A 19,575-nucleotide genomic window follows, 5' to 3' on the forward strand; every position below is an offset into this window, starting at 1 on the left:
GTGAATGCTGAGAAGTGACTGATGCGAGGGGAGAGATGCCGAAGTTGAGGGCTTTAAAGTTGAGGACGCACGAGCGAAACACGACTGCTCAGTCCAGAGTAACACACGCTTGTACAACATTGCCCAGTGAAGGCCGGGACGTTCGCAACTGTTACACGCTCCACTCTCTCACTGGTTGAATCTGTGCGGCCGCTCCGCCCCCTCACTGTTAAGTCGCGTAATGCGGGCGTAGCCACCTTCTCTTTCCCTTCATGCTCGCGGCGAGACGGACAGAGAGAGAGAGAGAGAGCAGCTTCTGCTGCAGATACGCGGCCGCTCTGCCTCCTCAATGCCGAGCCGCGCGACGCGCGCGTCGCCAATTTCTCTTTCTCCACTTCAAGTTCACAAAGAGAGAGCGAGAGAGAGAGAGAGAGGCTTCGGACAGACATCGGCGAAATCAACGATTGCGGCTAGTAGTGCTACGCACTAAAAGCCTTCAGAGATCAGTGGATTTGAACTCAGGAATTCCTTACGAGAAGCAAGGATGGAACGATGGAGCTGTCGCCGCTTCATTTTTATTGCTTCTTTAGACAACAACACACAAATACAGATCAATATGTAAAATGCATCGGCGTCACAAAAGAAAGCAGACATGGTTGCATTAAAATTGCATTAAAAAAGGAGGTTCGTTTTGGGCTCGACGCATTTCCCTAAAGAACGAAACGCTTTCAATGGAGTTTTCATGTGCCGGACGCACATTGACATCCAGATGACGTACATCAATTTTCGCCTCGCACGAACTGTGAAGGCCCGGGACCATAAACATATACAGCGGTATACCTTCGTCACTTTCAACCGGGAGGTACCGATCTCCATACGAGACGTCATGAAAAATTCTTTTTTTGATAGTAAGCTGTAGAATATTCCAAATGAAATGAGGCCTCCCTAAATTCAGTGAAGACATGTTCAATTGTTCCTTTTTTTACACAACGAGTCGTCGTCAACGGTAGGGATATCCTAACAGGAAGTGTGTTAGAATGCCACTGGAAGAAAAAAATGTTTTAACACTAGACCTTCAAGGCGCCCTTTCGACTCCAGTACATAGGTTCCTGGGCCTCCACCATTCACCATCCTATACAGAGGCATAAATTTCTCCTAACAATGAAGTACTGCTGGAATTGATAGTATCTACATTCAGTTACCTTCATCACTTTCAACCGGCTAAAAATAAAAGAAAAGACTATAAGAACTATAATAGCTTAAAAGAAAAGTCAGCAGCCTGATGTAGGTACCTCCGCAGCCTATTAACCCGCATGTTAAACTTTCTCTCGCTTTGTGCACGGCACGTCGCCATCTTTATCAACTTTCATCTGTGGGCAAAAGCTTTCGCATGTCCTACTCGGTCTACGTATGAAAACCATACCATTTTTTATTTTTATGTTTTTTGAAATTGTTCTCCTGGAGGGAACGAACATGGGGGCTAGAATAGCGCCGTTTCCATTGTATTTGCTCTGAATACTGCGGCTTATTGAATGTGAAGTGCTGTTTTTTATTTGTCTTAATTGCTCTTGCAGGTACATAATTTTATTTCACACATGGCGAAGTCTGTTTCCTTCTCCAAATTCATAAAAATCATCAATGTCTTTCTGGTAAAAGCTCTGCAGCGGCTATCTGCAGAGCTTAAGTGTCGGTGTCACAAGTCCCGTGTCCGGCATCCACTCCTCCGCGCACAGTTTAACCTTGACGGGAACTTCAGCCTTTCGCAGGTCGCTGGAACGCGCGTACGCTAGGATGAACTTCGTGGCTGCCTTGGACACATCAGGATCATCACACAGTTCCTTAATTGAAACGGTGGCTTGTCCTTTACCAATTTCGTTGGCCAGATGCTGAAGCTGATCGTAGTTGGGCGTTACGAAGGCGACGAGGTGCGTGTGAAAACTGTCACCGTACACAAACGCGTTGTCCACAGGAGGGCACGACTTGAGCACGCATTCGACCCGACTGAGCGCAACATACTCGCCGGACTGAAGCTTGATCAGATCCTTCTTGCGGTCGATGATCTTGAGCGTACCATCGGGAAAGATCTCACCGATGTCCCCGGTGTAGAACCAGCGTACGCCGCCTTCCTCACGGAAAGACTGCTTCGTCAGTTCCTCGTTCTTGAAGTAACCTTTTACGATGCATTCACCTCCCACGATGATCTCTCCACGAGGATGTGGCTTGTCCGAGGTGCGGTAGTTGCCCTCTGGCCAGTCGACAAGCCGGAGGTAGCATCCGTGAAGTGGCGCTCCAACGCGTCCCTCACTGGTGTCCTCGGGGTTCATGATGGTGGCCAGGCAGCTAGTCTCGGTCAGACCATACCCTTCTACTACGTGGCACTTACCCAGGCACGCCCTCAAGAAGCGGCGTGTGTGGCTGGAGAGAGGTGCTGAACCACTGAAGATTACTTTTGCTTGGCCTCCCAGTACGAGGCGTGTCTTGTTGAAAAGCATGCAATTGAGGAGAGGTGTGTCGAAGCCGTGTTTCAACCAGAAGCTTTTGTACTGGACAGCATACTCTAACAGGGCTTTGTGGAGGGGACCTCTGGTAGTTGCTTTCTCAGAGATTGCTTTTCGGATTCGGTCACCGACAAGGGGAACGCATATCATGATAGTCGGCTTGAGAAGAGGGGCGTCTCCTCGGCAGCCCGGGGCGACGGCTCCAGACTTGTCGGTGAGAGTGAGTGGAGAAGAATATCCTACACGGGCGCCGACGCTGAGCATCACCAGCTCAAAAGAGAGCTCGAACATGTGCGCCAGCGGCAGATAGGCGACGTACGTATCCTCGCAGCTGGCGGCCCCAAATCTCTGACAATGGCTACCGAAACCTCTTATCGTCGTCATGAGGTTCCTGTGTGTGATCATGATGCCTTTCGGAATGCCCGTAGAACCGCTGGTAAACATTATGATGGCGACATCTTCAGGCGTAGGTGTACAGTCTGGCACGGGCAACTCGAGTTTTCGCCGTTCAAGGCTGGAGAACGGCACGACCTGCGGTATAAAATACGAAGTGTTCTACATAATCGACGGAGTGCACGTGTACCTTCATTGTTGTCCGCATTCCTTTCAAGAAAGCGTCATCTATGCTGCTTAGAATGGCCTTTTTTTTTTCTCTCCTCTCTGCTCGGAGATTTGCAGGAGCAGGCCTGTTGTTACATACGCAGGACGCCTTATGCCCAGCAACATATGCGTATCTATGCTGTGCCTCTTAAGCGAACTTATAAACTCGTATATAGGATATAAATCCATATATACACTTACATAGATTGCAACAACGCGTTTGATTCGTTCGAAAGCTGAGCAGTAAATGTAGTGCAAGATATCTAATGTGGCTGTACAGCAGCCATAGCCGTCCTTAAAGAAATTAATAAAATACCAACATGGAAGGGTGTTAAACAAAGAGACATGATCTCTCTACGGATATTTACCGCTTGCTTACTAGAAGTATTCAGAGAGATGGTTTTGAAACAGTTAGGGATAAGGGTTAATGGAGTATATCCCAGTAATTTGAGGTTCGTTGATTCCATCTTTCTAAGTAACTCAAGGGACGACTTGCAAGTGATGATCAGTAGGAGCATAGAAGCAGGCAAAGCAAAGCAGTACATGTCTGAAAATTAATGTGCAGAAAAAAAGAGCTGAAATATTGATGCAGATATTCACCGCTTGCTGTGGATTTTCCCGGCGCTGAAGCCAACGAGGATTAAGCACCTGGCAGCAGCGGGGCCCTCTCTGAACATCCAGTCCTTACATATTTCTTGGAGGCGGGGGCCACATCACCGCTCCCTCCTACCCTGTCTTTTTCATTCATTTGATATTAATCCCCTTTTTTCGAAGTCACTTTATGCTTTCATGCAATAAATAACGTTATAAAAAGTAATATACAGCAGCTTCTGAAGGGAACAGCAGTTTACTTTGGGTAGCGAGCCGCTGGAAGTGGTAAGAAATTCGTCTACTTAGGAGCGGTAGTCAATTGTACCCCATATCCGCATCACGAAACTGAAACAACTAGAATAAGAGTGAGGTTGAGCGCATTTGGCAGGAATTCTCAGATCAGGAATGGCAGTTCACGAGTATCCCACAAAAGGAAAGTATATAACAACTGTAATCTACAGGTACTTACCTATATGGGTCAGAAAGGTGGAGGCTAACGAAAAGAAATCAACTTAAATTGTGGACAACGCAGAAAACTAAGAAAAGTGATGGGTATAACTTTAATAGATGGCAGGTGCTGTCAGGGAACAAACGCGAGTTACTGAAACTCCATTCGAAATCAAGAAGAAAAGGGCATGAGAGAGAAAGAAAGAGAGATAGAGAGGGAAGGAGGGAGGGAGGGAGGGAGGGAGGGAGGGAGGGGCGAGCGAGGGAGGGAGCCCTTTAACAAAAAGCAGATAATTTAGATGGTGTTCAGAATTCGTTGACATGCAACTGTGCGTAGAAAAAAAAAATTAGAGAGAGAAAGGGAGAGGGAGAGAGAGGTGTGGAAAAAAAAAAAATAAAAGTAAGGGGAGATGGAATGCGGCCACTAAATGTGCAATAACGTGTAATTGCCAATTGTAATGTTAAACCGAGAAGTGATGAGATGCATAGTCCAGTAAATGGGCTTACAAAGTTCGCAGCGTGAAAAATGCTGAGGGTGACATGCAAGGCCAAATTATAGCTTGCGAAGATGTCCTATGTCTTTTATATACGCAGACAGAAAGTTCATGGCATGCCTCGGTTGCCTAGGGAAGGCCAAGAAGCCTAAAACACTCCACTAAACATTACATGGAGAAGCTCTCCCTACTGCCTCTACTACGGCTCCTCTTTCTCTCTTTCCACTTTCACTCCCACTTTCCTCCCTTCCCTTACGGCGCGGTTTAGGAGTCCACAGAAAACAAGTACGTGAGACAGTTGCCGCGCCTTTTCCCTTCCTATAAATCAATCAATCAGTTTACTGCCTCCAACGCTGGCATGTCATGTAATGCGAAGGCAAATTTCCGATGGTACCTTATAAAGGAGACCGACTGGATTCCAAGAGGGGCCAGGGGTAGCATTCCAGAGATTAGATGGCAACAGTCCGAATTCAGAAGCGGAATGAAATGATATGGGACAGGTCTTTGCCGTGCAGGGGGTGTGTTGGCTTCTTTGTATGTGTGTCATAATGAGCTTCACATTTTGACTTGAGTGAAACAGCGCGAAAGAAGCCCGAAGGCGAAGCGAAGAAGGGAACGGAAACAGCGCTCTTTCCTGTCCCTTCTTCGCTTCGCCTTCGGGCTTCTTTCGCGCTGTTTCACTCAAGTCACAATGAACCACCTAGCCCAGCAAAAAGTTCAGCTTCACATTTATCTGCCATTATGCATTCGACAGCTTAATAGGGGCATATATTTTGGCAGGAGGTGTATATATAGCATAAGCAGATTTGCGAACAGCTCCCGTGAATCATGTTTCATGAGACGCTCGTGGTAATATATGACGGCCGCCGTTATGGAAGTCTCAATGTTAGGTTACACGGAATATAAATTATCCGCGAAAGTATAGAAGGCTGAACGGCCGTTTTCGTAGCTTATTTCGTAGAGTATTATATGCAAAATTCAGAGGTCATGAGATGAATCCAACAGGAGGCATGTGGTTGTGTTCCTTTAATTTTTAATTGGTAATATTTATTTCGGATAATTATTTTAGAATTACATTCCCGTTAATAAACATCACACATAATAAAAAGGAACAAAGGATCTCCCATGCTTTCCTTGGTATCAGCCACTGTTATATATATATATATATATATATATATATATATATATATATATATATATATATATATATATATATATATATATATATATATATATATATATATATATACACACAAACGTTCACAAAGGGATGTGAAGCCAACAGTGGCTGATACCAAGGATATATATATATATATAAGCTCGCTTGCCAGATTGAATGCGCTTTGCATTGTGATAAATGAGTAAGAGTACGAAACGCGTGAAAAAAAGATCGCGAAAACTGAGAAAAAGAAATTTGATCGCTGCTGTCACATGCAGTCGAGCAAATCATGGCGTGCTAACTCTGACTCTGCAAGAATGCAAACAAAAAAAAACAGCCTTTTCTGAAACACTAATGACGAAACATCAGCGGTATTCATGCAGTACAACACTGCCCTCTGTAGCGTATTCTAAGAATTTTGCCTCAGCCTTCATCCTTCAGCCATGCCCAACGCCATTTTTTTTCCCCGGACAAATTACGCCGATAGCTTTGAATTAATTTGAAGAGCATGCTTACCTGACATCCATGCACTAGTGATGCTGAGGGCTTTGAGACAGTACTCTCCATGTAGACTATGTACTTCAGCGATGGCATCTTGTCAATGACTTTCAGCAACCGCGGTAGAAGGTCTGCGGAAGTGACCAGGTGCGTCACTTCCGTCTCGTTGATGGCGCTTACAATACCGTCGTTACTGAGGGTCGAGTCAACACCTCCTAAACTGTCTAGGAGGTGTTGGTCGAGTACAGCGTCACCAGGGGAATGTTGGCCCGGAAGCAGGCTTGCGCCGTCAGCATCCACTCGACTCTCGTCTCGGCCAGGATGGCCAAGTTGTGGCGAGGCCTAGCCCCCATGGACAGCAGGCCGCGAACAGTGAGGTCAATCTTGCGGTCTACCTCTTCGTACGTTAGCCACTCGTAGTCTCCCAAGATGAGCTTCTTTAAGGATTTCCCATTTGACTGCTTCTCTTCGGTGCAACTTAAGAATGGTCGCGTGCCAAGGGCAGGCCGGCGAGGGTGTCGGCGAATGGTCCTGCGAAGCATTTCGTCGAGGGTCTCGACGCCTTTCAAGCATTGAAACTGTCCATCTTGTAGCCTTTTGTATGGAAAGGACGGGTCGCCATCGACGATGGGTTTGGCGAAGCAAATACTCTTTTTCTTCCAGTAAACCCAAGGCCTCTGAAATATGACGTAGACTGGCAGCGTGATGACGTCGTAAGCGGTCATAAGGAATTTGATGACGCCCAGGACGAATGCATCGATTACGAAAGAGAGCACAGTTGCGCGGCGGGCTGTCATCGTAGTGTACCAGCAGTTACAGAAGGAAGAAAGGGCGCCAAGACCCGCGTAAGCCCTAATTTCGTGCAGGCTTACGAGCGAAAAAGCACTCTCAAGCGCTTAGTATTCCTTCCAAATGCAATGCATATATGGGACCTTCCAGTGGTAATGCTGACCAGAGCTGATGTGGTCGTTCCGCCTTGGGACTGTTATGCCGGACGCGGTTGGCTTTGTCTTCCTCCGTAGGGCTTCAACCTGGATAGAGAAATATAGGTACATGTATTTACCAGCAGTGCTGAAATTGGCGGCCGAGTGGAAGTGCTGCGGAGTGACAAGGAGTAGAAGCATTACGAAACACTCGCGACCACGAGCGACGTCTTCTCGATGGTATTTCTACCGAGTGGTGCATTACAAAAAGAAGGGAGCTGGTGCAAAGAAGGGGAATTTTATTGGAGAGTTACCTTTTGCAAAAGGAACTTACAGAATATCCGAAACCAGCCTTGGTCTGAAATGGCAATATATTTCCGAAGCGTGTTAAAAAAGTAAGTAATGCCTCTCGTTTTTTCTTTTTTTTTTTTTGCGATGTCAGCGCACGTTAAAGATCCCCAGGTGGTCGAAATTACTCCGTAGCCCTCCACTACGGCTCCCCTTTCTCTCTTTCCACTTTCACTCCCACCTTCATCCCTTCCCTTACGGCGCGGTTCAGGTGTCCACATAGCAAGTGTGACAGATACTGCGCCTTTCCCTTCCTGTGAACCAATTATTGTATTATTGTTTTTTTTTTTTCGAGAACTGTGAAATGAAAGCTTACGGAGTTCACAGGCAATACAGGCATATATTTGCTGGACTTATACTATACGTTTTTCTGTCATCTCGGTCAATTCATATGGCTTTGCGCCTCTGATGAACAACGCTGCCGTCGCCTAATAGAAGCATGATGCTGAAAAATAAAATAAAACTACGCCACAATTCAAACCACTTCATTCCCCGAGTTAGTCACTTCGGGATCCTGAAAGTTATCTCCCACTAAAATCTGGTCTAAACCTCTGCCTTTTTTCTGGAAGTTACCAAACTACAACTTTGCCTCTTAACGGGGTGACCAGCTGTCGACTTAGCCTTGTAACTTTTATCTCTTCACACTGTGTCTTGAGAGTTTTTGGATAGTTTGCATGCATTCTGCGGATGGAGCAATAGTCTGCGCAGCCTCGATTGCAGGCAATAGCGAATTGCCGGATTTTAATACGTGTCCTCGTCACGAAGGTGCACTCACGAAACGAGCTTGATATATGAGCTATTCTCGCCGAGAAAGGACTCCTGGCTCTGATATGGCGGACGCAGCCATAACAAGAGATGGGGAGAACGAAACAGGCTTATGCAAGAGCAGAACCGGAGAGGGCGGGCCTGAGTGATGATTTCCTGGCGTACCATTCCGCACTGGGAAAAGGGGATGACGGCAGAAAGACAAGAGTGTTGGTGGCGAAGGGTGCAGAAGTGCAATATGTGTAGCACATGACTGATTTACACGTTTGTCTGATCACTGTCGTGGGTCAAGAGCGTAACGCCCGACTGCCTGAAGAGATTTTGAAGACTATACAGCCGAGGCTCCCATGCATTAGGTCCCCCTGATAATGGCTTGATGACGAAACACCTCACGGAAGTAGCTAACACCTGCTTTTTGCGACAACCCTCTTCACATTCTATTTTTTTAACCAGAAATAAATTCTTTCGCTATTTCTGAAGACATGTTGATGTTTGTAGAGCAACAAAATGTCACATATTGCAGAGGAAGTTGCAAAAATGTTTGCCCTCTCTTCAGGTCGGACTTAGCGACGTCTGCCTGTATACAACAAGATGGAGTACACAATTCCCGTCTCATAGCGAACTACGGTGTCTACTAGTTTGTGGACTCCATTCAAAGGAAGAAAAACAAAACAACTGTGTTGACGCATGGCCGTTTACTTTCACAATCTACCGATGATGGCGACACCTGAGTTTAATTTTGAAGCGAAAACTTCATCACGTCCTGTATCAGCCAAGATCAAGATGTTCAGCCGCTTGGCTTTCAAAAATGTGGTGTGACATTGACCTGATTAAGTGTAGGCGTCCACCCTTCAATGGTGTCCACCCTTCAATGGTGTCCACCCAAAAGTATGCTGTACCTTCCACCCGAAAATAAATTTTTCGCAATTCGGGTGCCAACCAAGGCCCTCTACATTAAAGGCGAGCAGGCAACGAAGGGTGGTAAGTACCAAACGTGCCAGAAAGGATCACTTATAGTGAATGCGTTGTGATGCGTACGGCTGACTAATGTGCGTTTTGGATGTATACGGATAATACAGTAACAATGATTTAAGATATGTTATATCAACAAGAAAAATGCGGAGGAGGAGCAGAAGAAAACAGCTTTATTTATCGCACTATTAGGCGTTAGATGATAACCAAGCCTGCCACGTTAGAGGAGGAGGGTATGGAAAGTGAAGTGACTTAATTGCAACAGGGCAGGAAAATATGCAGTGTTCTAAGTTTGCATAGTGTTCAGAACGATTCGGGCATGTGGGAGAACGTCTGGTGCGGAATCCTCGGAATAAAAAGGCGACCGAAGCTCAATCATCCTTCTTTTTTAATCTCAGGGAGTATATGGGAAGAGGATTCTTGTACAGGTTCGAGTGAAGTGACTTTTCTCAATGCCAAAAATGCCTCCAGAAGGGGCATCTGAGACATTTCTGGCCGGCTATGAATTCAGGGCTGTCAGCAGCTGGCATGGTAGCAGCTGTTCGCGCCAAAGAGGGTACCGCTTCCATATAGTGACTGTGTTCTTAGCTAGCGAACCTTAAAGAACCCCAGGTGGTCGAAATTTCCGGAGTCCTCCGCTACGGCGTCTCTCATAGCCTGAGTCGCTTTGGGACGTTAAACCCCACAAACCAAACCAAACCATAAGTCACATCTGCACACAGCTGAGCTGTAACATTTTATGAAGTTTTATTTGCGCAGCATGAAATTAATGTAAGCAATAGAGGGCGCGCGCGCACGCACGCACGCACGCACGCGCACACACACACACACACACACACACACACGCACACACACACGCGCACACACACACACACACACACACACACACACACACACACACACACACACACACACACACACACACACACACACACACACACACACACACACACACACACACACACACACACACACACACACACACACACACACACACACACACACACACACACACACACACACACACACACACACACACACACACACACACACACACACACACACACACACACACACACACACACACACACACACACACACACACACACACACACACACACACACACACACACACACACACACACACACACACACACACACACACACACACACACACACACACACACACACACACACACACACACACACACACACACACACACACACACACACACACACACACACACACACACACACACACACACACACACACACACACACACACACACACACACACACACACACACACACACACACACACACACACACACACACACACACACACACACACACACACACACACACACACACACACACACACACACACACACACACACACACACACACACACACACACACACACACACACACACACACACACACACACACACACACACACACACACACACACACACACACACACACACACACACACACACACACACACACACACACACACACACACACACACACACACACACACACACACACACACACACACACACACACACACACACACACACACACACACACACACACACACACACACACACACACACACACACACACACACACACACACACACACACACACACACACACACACACACACACACACACACACACACACACACACACACACACACACACACACACACACACACACACACACACACACACACACACACACACACACACACACACACACACACACACACACACACACACACACACACACACACACACACACACACACACACACACACACACACACACACACACACACACACACACACACACACACACACACACACACACACACACACACACACACACACACACACACACACACACACACACACACACACACACACACACACACACACACACACACACACACACACACACACACACACACACACACACACACACACACACACACAGTGCGCTGCGTGTGTGTCCTCTATCTTCGTCCTCATCCTTCGCGCTGTTTAGATTTTCATCATGTACTTTTTGCTGTTCACTAACTGCCCCGTTGCGCTGCCGCAGTGGTTAAGATGCCCGAATACTGTACCGGAGTACCTGGGTTAAAATCCGACCACCAATGGTTGAGTTTCGATGGAGGTAAACCGGAGAGGCGTCAGTGTGCTGCGCGCTGTCAGCGCACGTTAAAGATACCCAAGTGGTCGAAATTACTTTGTAGCTGTCCACTACGGCACCTCTTCCTCTCTTTATAATTTCACTTCCACCTTCCTCCCTTCCCTTATGGCGTGGTTCAGGTGTCCACAGAACATGTGTGACAGATACTGCGCCTTTCCTTTCCTGTGAACTATATATTCACTAACACATTATCTTGCTCGTTAGCTTTTACTTTCTTCTTCATGACCCCTCAAAGGAACTGACACACTTTCAAAAACAAGCATCTTTGAAAACTCAAATGCAATGACAATTTTTCCAAGGTCGCCATGTATCTCTTGGTTAGGCTGGGAACCGGTCCAGGAACTTGTTTACGCAAAGGGAGCTTTTATCGCATGTGAGCTTTCGTTTATAGTTTTGTAGAGCGAAAGAGTTGGCGTTCAAGCTTTTACGTGACGAGATTGATTATGGCAGTTAGATGTTCATTCTTTGCCAGATAAGTGCGGGGAGCGAAATTTGCAGCAAAGCGCTAGTGGATCATAGGCCTTACGGCTAAAGCTTTCTGAGATGACACTTTTTTTTTTTTTCTGGTTGGAAAATGCTGACCCTAAGGGAGCTGTTCGATTCTGGTCGACATTTTGCTTTCCAGAGAAGGCGCTTTTCTTTCTTCAGAGACACTTAATAATGCTGCTTGGTTGAAGTTGCTGCCCTGTGGTGCCATTACAATCCTGCAGAACAATTTCATTTCACTTGCCGGCTGTCTCCAGTCAGACCGCCTGGCAACTGTGGAACGTATTTTCTGATTAGTCGAGATGCTTATGATGCCATAACGTCATGGAACCTAATCTAGGTCTCATTGGTCTGTGTGGGTATGTGCCTTCACAAGGCCACGCGACCTCTCTCGAGCAATCAAGGAATTTCGTGCCATAAGCCACCGGCTTTTTCTCGTAATGTGAACAATAATGCTACTGCATGAATATGTGGGTGGTCTGGCCAAGAGCACTGCACATAGGAAGCAGATTTTTTTTATCAGTATATTTACGCGCCTGGATATCGCCACTTGTTCAAGAGAGCTATTATTCTCATTAAAAACTACTAGTTCTGTCTCTACTTATCCAAAGGGTTGCTCGCTTTCGTTTACTCCGAAATTATCTGCAGTTATATTCCACCTGTGTGCTTAAAGGCGAGACTACTGTTGATTTCCACCCAGCCCAACAATACATAAACAGAGCGAAATACTTTGTTGAATAATTTTTCATGTCGAAAGCATGGTCCCTAACATTATTAAATGCCATAAGAGCAAATATTTTCAATTTTTAAAGGATCATCTATAAGTTGAAGAATTAAAAGTAAAATTTGGTTGTTTACTGCACTTCCTAAAAAAAAAAAAAAAACTTTTGTCTGTTTTGTCTGCTCTGGGTATTGCTTGACAGTACATGAATAGGTTTGTTCTCCTTCTAATCAAATTACAAGAGTTCAACGCTGCTAAACCAAATAAAAATTACAAGAGTTCAACGCTGCTGAACCAAATATTGAGCGAAAGCATTACCTGTGGATGACCGAGAGTTATTCTCTTTTTCTTCTTCCTCAGCCCACATATAAAGCCCCGCTTTAAACAAGCCATATGAACGTGCCTTAGTAGCCTATAGGGGTAACGTGAATACCAGGGTCCCAGCAGGCTGATTCTGTCTTAACCGTCCCATGTGAAATGAGAGACCCAACTGAGCCGCGGCTCCGACCGCGCCACGCCGACCGCTTGAATTGGGAGCCCATCTCTTGCTTTTGTGTCACGTGGGGTGTGACGTCACAGCGTCACGTGGTTAAACGTGGCTACCACCACGCCCACCGCTTGAGTTGGTAGCCCAGCTCTCAACCTTGTGTCACGTGGGATGTGACGTCACAGCGTCACGTGGGTAATACGTACGTGGCTACCGCTGCGCTACGCTGAAGGCTCGAAACCTAGAGTAGGATTGCTTTCGCAATAAAGATATCTTTACCGACCCTATTCTGCTCAAAAGAATGACTGGGAACTTTCATACGATAGAATCAGAGACCACATTCTAAGAAATATGGGTGGGTCTCCCGAATTCCCTTGTTCGGCAGAGGCCAGCTGACATTGGGACGTAATGAACTATTGACCAGTATGCGCCCAGCTATCCCGTAACAAGTCAGCTGACTTGATCTCTCAGCAACTATTGGTCGGCGAGGTGAGTGACTGTACGAGACCACGTGACGTCATCAATTTGTCGACCAAGCAGGAAATTCGATCACTGAGTTGGCAGTATGCTCCAGCGGGTGGCCAAAGCACCTGCAAAAAAAAGTCACAACGAGTACACCGAGTCGCAGTAAAATAAACCTACAGCAGCAACATTAATTCGAATGCTGTTTCATTCCACTCTTGAGATCACTTAGGCGTGCTCATAATTGTCTATTTGACGCTGTTAAAAAAATGGCAGTGCGTTTATTAAGGTCCTGACCCACCTTATGAACTTCTATACCGCCATTCACAACCGGTGCAGTTCACTCAGCAATGAGCATCAAGGAAGGGAGGACCTTCCCACTCAGACCGAGCGAGGATAGCCGCGCTGTGGAGACTGAGTCAGATGGGCGATCGTGACAAACCCACAACCCGCTGCTCAGCGCCCAACTGCGCAACCTCTCCAGAAGCTTGGGAACTGCGCTCTGCCACCGACAATTCCCGCCTCATTCTGTGACACGGACGAAGGTCTGCTCCGGTCACCTGTACTGCCCCAACGCCCTGAACACCCTGAGTGCCGGAGCCATCATACAGCACAGGAAGCTTGCATGACTCCCACACACACTCCCACCCGAAGGTGCAGCACAGTGCTACACGTAGAAGCAGAACAGACCCCAGGTGTCGCGCAAATTTCCGAAGACTGCGACGTCTCCGCCGACTCCAGTACTCTATGTCGCGACACCTTCAACTAGACTTCCCTCGCTCCTCCTTCCGAGCGAAGGCGCCAGTTGCCGCCTTCACGTTGAGTATCCGCAGACCCCGCTTCGGCACATCAACCTGGGTTATTGCATATGCCACCGGCAGCTGGGGGACAACCCGCCGCCTCCCATACGTGGTGTGCCTCACTCTAAAGAGGCCACCATGCGTCTGGTGCTGTACAAATGCATAGACTGACCTTATAAAGTAGGGAATTTTAAGGTTTCAGCTGCTGTACGAAAATGCAGCATTAAATTTGCACCTTATTTATTTTATTCAGCTTGCGAATTCGTTGCAAAGAACTGCAGGCAACTGCGCCTTGTATACGTACGTACCCGCACGATGCTTACACTAATTCATTGAGCAATCGGGAAAAGCTTTTTCAGTGACAATGTTTTGTGTTTCGCCTGCAGCAGTTGTTTGTCTCATCCGCAAGCTAATGACAGCGTCTATAAGTTTTCAAGGTATCCATCTCTGATTCAAGTATGGTCTTTCTGTGATCGCTGAGTTCGAGCACAGCAGGGAACAGCTTTGAAAGGTGGGCTTCAATGGAGGTGTATAGGAGAAGTGGCCCTTCCACCCATGCTTTTTAAGATGGTGATAATGAATGGTATTTCCGAGTCCTTGAGGGATAGACGTAGCCAAGTCCACTTATCGACAGATGCAGAAATTTGCATTAGGCTCTTGTCTGCATCTGTCGAAAAGTGGACTTGGCTTAGGCTCTGCCCCGCCGGAGTGGTGCAGTGGTAAGACACCCGACTACGGTGCCGGAGTATATCCGGGTTCGATCCCGACCGCGGCGGCTGCGTTTCGATGGAGGCGAAACGAAGTGGCGTCCGTGTGCTGTGCGATGTCAGCGCACGTTAAATATCCCCAGGTGGTCGAAATTACTCTGTAGCCCTCCACCACTGCTTCCCTTTCTCTCTTTCCACTTTAACTCCCACCTCCCTCCCTTCCCTTGGGGTGGAGTTCAGGTGTCCAGAGAACAAGTGTGACAGATACTGCGCCTTTCCCTTAGTGTGAACCAATTATTGTTATTATTATTATTAGGCTCTCTAGGTGTCAGTGCAAGTGACTGACAGTTATAGCTCGACGAGGTTATTTTAGGATAGTCGTATATATGAAGTCACAAAATATAGCTTCATTTTGTTCGCAGTAATGGAGAGACGTTTATACACGCGGCTAAATGTTGCACTCGGCAGGCTGCCCCATCATAAATTTTGATACCTGCGCTTTCTAGGCGACGTTCTTGGCTCCCGTCTTCATTGGCAACGAGCTGTAGACTCACTGTTGTTCTGATCTTTATTACCGCCCCTTTATGTGATACAAACAATGGCGGGTGAGAGCAGTCCTTTCCTTATGCAATGGTCAAACTATATTGAGTTTTGGTAGTGAGCCTTCATTATTACAATTTCGACGCTTCTCATTTCTCTACTGGAAAAGCTCAATGAGAGCTTTCGTTGACCAGCGAGCCGCTGCGAATAGTTATTTTCTCCACGAGTCGCTGTTGCCTCCACTGCGCCTTCTGGGTTCGCAAAGAATAGTAATGCAATCGATATGACGCGACCACATTTATGGCTCCTGTTTCCCGGCTTTCCTTTGGGGATCATAGTTCGCGTCCGCTAAATTTGCTACTCAATCGGTAAATCTCCACCTTAAAAACTAACACGATATTGATGAAAGTCCCGTTCTCCAGAATATCCGCCGTTGGTCATTTAAAGGCTATGATAAGAACTTTAGAGTAAAGGCCTCTACAGAGTGAAGGCCTTTAGGTAGAAGGGGTTCACATTCACAGCACGTAAGTATAGTTTTAAGAGCCATGAACAGCATTTAGTTTAGTGACTGACTCGCGAGCCGTTTCGACCGCTACTATAGAGTTCGCACTGAAAATTGTAAAATGGAGGCACTGAGTTTGATATTTATATTCAGCGAGTTGTCAAGGTTACCTATAACTAAATGACGACCAGATATTTTGCAATGTGGATTACAGTATGTGAGAACATGAACGTATGTTATGTTATATATCATTTTTTATTTATTACGCCATCGGGAGACCTCAAACCTTTAGAATTCACAATTACTTTTGACAGCCCGCGTTTTTTTAGTAAATCTTGCGGAACTTATTCGTCGATTTCACAAGACCCGTTGATGATGCCTCCCGTGAAAAGACTGCGTTTCAGGATTATGTCGTGGCAATAAAAGCCAAGGGTTAGGATATGGGCGAACATCTTTTTACAACCAAATTGGTGAGCATCAAGGGGCAAGAAGTGGAAGCTGTGACAGATTTTCGCTTCTTGGGCTCAAAGATTACCCCGGAAGGAGACTGCAGGCATGAAATTAGGAGACGCCTGCTTCTGCGAAAGAGAGCCATGGCTAGCCTTGACCGCCTAGTAAAGAGCAGAGACATTAGACTGCCAACCAAGATCCGTATAACTCGTGCTATGGTCTTTCCAGTTGTGATGTGTGGATGCGAGAGTTGGACTGTGAAGCAGGCTGACCGGCAAAGAATTGACGCGTTTGAATTGTGGTGCTGGCGGAGACTATTGAGAGTTCCTTGGACTGCCAGAAGATCAAATCAGTCGATATTGTCGACCGTAAACCCTGACTGCTCATTGGAGGGTCAAATTCTAAAGTTAAAGCTCAGCTACTTTGGTCATCTGATGAGAAGAGAGGAGTCGCTGGAGAAAGATTTGATGTTGGGAAAGGTTGAGGGTCGCCGGAGAAGAGGTTAGCAGCGAGCGCGATGGTTAGATGGCATGCTCGAGGCGCTGCAGATGAAGTTATGTGATGTTAGGAAGATAGTGAGAGACCGGAAAGCGTGGCGTGTAATGGTCCATAGGGTCACGAAGATTCGGACACGACTGAACGACTGAACTGAGCACTGAGGTACTCTTTGTTAACGTGAGAACTTTTCCTTCAGCGAAACTTCGAATTTGGTGGGCCACAGAGAGGACCGCTTTGTGAACTGTGTTTTCCTCTCATGAAAGTAGCAGTGTATGAGATTCAGCGGTCTGTTTTGTGAAAGACGACGATCTCGGAAAGTGAGACTCGCCTACAAAACGAGCGTGCGGCGTCAAGAAGAAATCGGACAAAATTTGCAAAAAATATATTCCGTAAACTTGGTATGTAAAATTTCATACTTTCAACTTTCCCATTTACTCGCCAAAAATTTCGTTGTCTTGAAATTGTCACTCGGTAATTGACAAGAAAGAGCTCAAAATAAGCTACAAGGTATGCGGAGCTTCTGCTGTAAATAATTGCACTTCAGTACATTGGCTCATTGTTCACTCCGTTTGAAGCACTAAGGCTTCTTGCGCACGAATTTTGAGCGCAGTAGGCTTGACATACAGTTTCCGTAATGTTGGAATCACACGAGAGAATGGGATTAGCATTTCCCATCCAGCAAGATTTCCGGTACTACTAAAGCTCTCCTCGCAGATTCTGCAGTGCACATGTTTTCTATAATGCAAGAGGCTTGAAGACGCGATTGTGGTAACTTCAGTAATTAATACATACTAATCGTAGGACCTACTTATAATAATGTTTGATTTTGCACCAAAATCTCATCGCTCTGTCTTAGCAGGAGCGACGCTTGACAGCTCTTTTATACACCGAGCACTCGAGAGAAGTGGACCGAGTGGCTTTGACTCCATCGCAACAAACCACATACAGCATGCGTAACCATTTGGTGTGGGAAATGTTTCACGTTCACCTTACATGCTACCACCTAATCTTCACATCTGGTGAATGTTGCTAATTTTGAAGTTGTTACGATTCACTTTTCTGTTATATCCACTTTTGCAATGAGGATGTCGTGAACATCTTTTATTTTAAAAAGACCGACCGTTGGCAGCTTGTTTATTTTTTTACTCAATTTGATTTATCAAGTATTCTGTTCTCATCGACCCATCAAATGCCATTATTGCCGCGTCTGATGGCTGGAATTCGGTGAAGAAATTAAGTGACGCGGACCAGGACATGGGCTTAGAAGTATCGTTTTCGTCCTATTGCATGTATATTAAGGATCAGAAATGATTTGACGTTGTACGAGGAAATCACGTGAAATAGACATGGGCCGGGCTGTGAATTCGCAGAACTAATGGTCGGTGCTTAATGCTTTCAGTATGGATGACAGAGGGAGGAAAATGTAAACTGTGGTCTCTTACACCGGGAGCGAAATATCGCGATGAGCTTAGAAAATTTGAAATCATGTGCCTGCGGCTGGCGGAAGGAGATGGTTGGAATTAACTGCGATATACCTGTGTCCTCCTGCAGGCCCACATCTTTCTACCTGTTTCATCGCTCCTCCCCGTCAATGATAGCGTAGCGCTTCGATCAGTGACGTCATACTTGGCGCGCGCTGGGTTTTGCGAAATGAAATAAACCACGATGCTGACCAGACATGTGCCTTTTGTTGTTCAGGTGCTTGCTCTATGCGGCATCCTTGCTGGTCCTGCTGGCTGGTCACCGCCCTTGCTTCTCCAACATTTATCACCTTAACAGCTTCTATCTTCTTCTGCAGACTGAACTCGTACGGTGATGATAAGAGGTAATTAGGCGACCAAGAAAAGCACACACTAAAAGCGTTATTGTGTAGCTATTCGTGCAATAACTAGCGAACGCAGACTACAGATGCATAAATGTCTTCACAGGCAGGCTGTAAAGTTGCAGGCCTGAACGGGAAACATGTAGTTCTCAAGCATGCAGTTGCTTTGGGTTTACAAGCAATGTTAAGAACAACTTTTACATATACCTTTCTTAATAAATGTCACCAAGTAGAGGCCTTTGCATCACCTGTCGAGGACATTTGGTGGTTATGGTGATTATGTATACCGCATGAGGGCCTAATTATACGGCTAAAAAGCAGACCCCGCGTCAATGTTATTGGTAAAGGCAGTACTTCCTGCCATGCCCTAATGTTGCACGGATTTTGTTTTATTGGTACATGTGTGTGGTTGGATGACAGAGTTCCCACATGGGCAGCGCTTTGACGATCGTGGAGTGATTACTTTTTTTTTTTTTGTAAAAGTTTGGCTGCCAAGCAGGTTCACAAGTACGATGAAACGCCTTGTCATCCCTTTGACCTAGTGAAAACACAAAATACCTCCTTGCCCAAAAAAGTCATGCAAGTAGGCGTGGTGCCAGTTAAAATC

At 46.3% G+C, this 19,575-nt stretch overlaps 1 protein-coding gene and 1 pseudogene across 1 annotated transcript in view; one reads left to right on the forward strand and one right to left on the reverse strand.

The window, feature by feature from the left end:
* barr (non-SMC condensin I complex subunit H) overlaps window positions 1-19,575 on the forward strand; it is a 166,717-nt gene that overhangs the window by 50,061 nt on the left and 97,081 nt on the right. The gene's annotated exons all lie outside the window — the stretch shown is intronic.
* On the reverse strand, window positions 1,569-7,063 carry LOC146175911 (long-chain-fatty-acid--CoA ligase 4 pseudogene; annotated as a pseudogene).

This window comes from Amblyomma maculatum, chromosome 10 (assembly GCF_055883805.1).
Source record: "Amblyomma maculatum isolate TAMU_Amacu chromosome 10, ASM5588380v1, whole genome shotgun sequence".
Lineage (NCBI taxonomy): Eukaryota > Metazoa > Arthropoda > Arachnida > Ixodida > Ixodidae > Amblyomma > Amblyomma maculatum.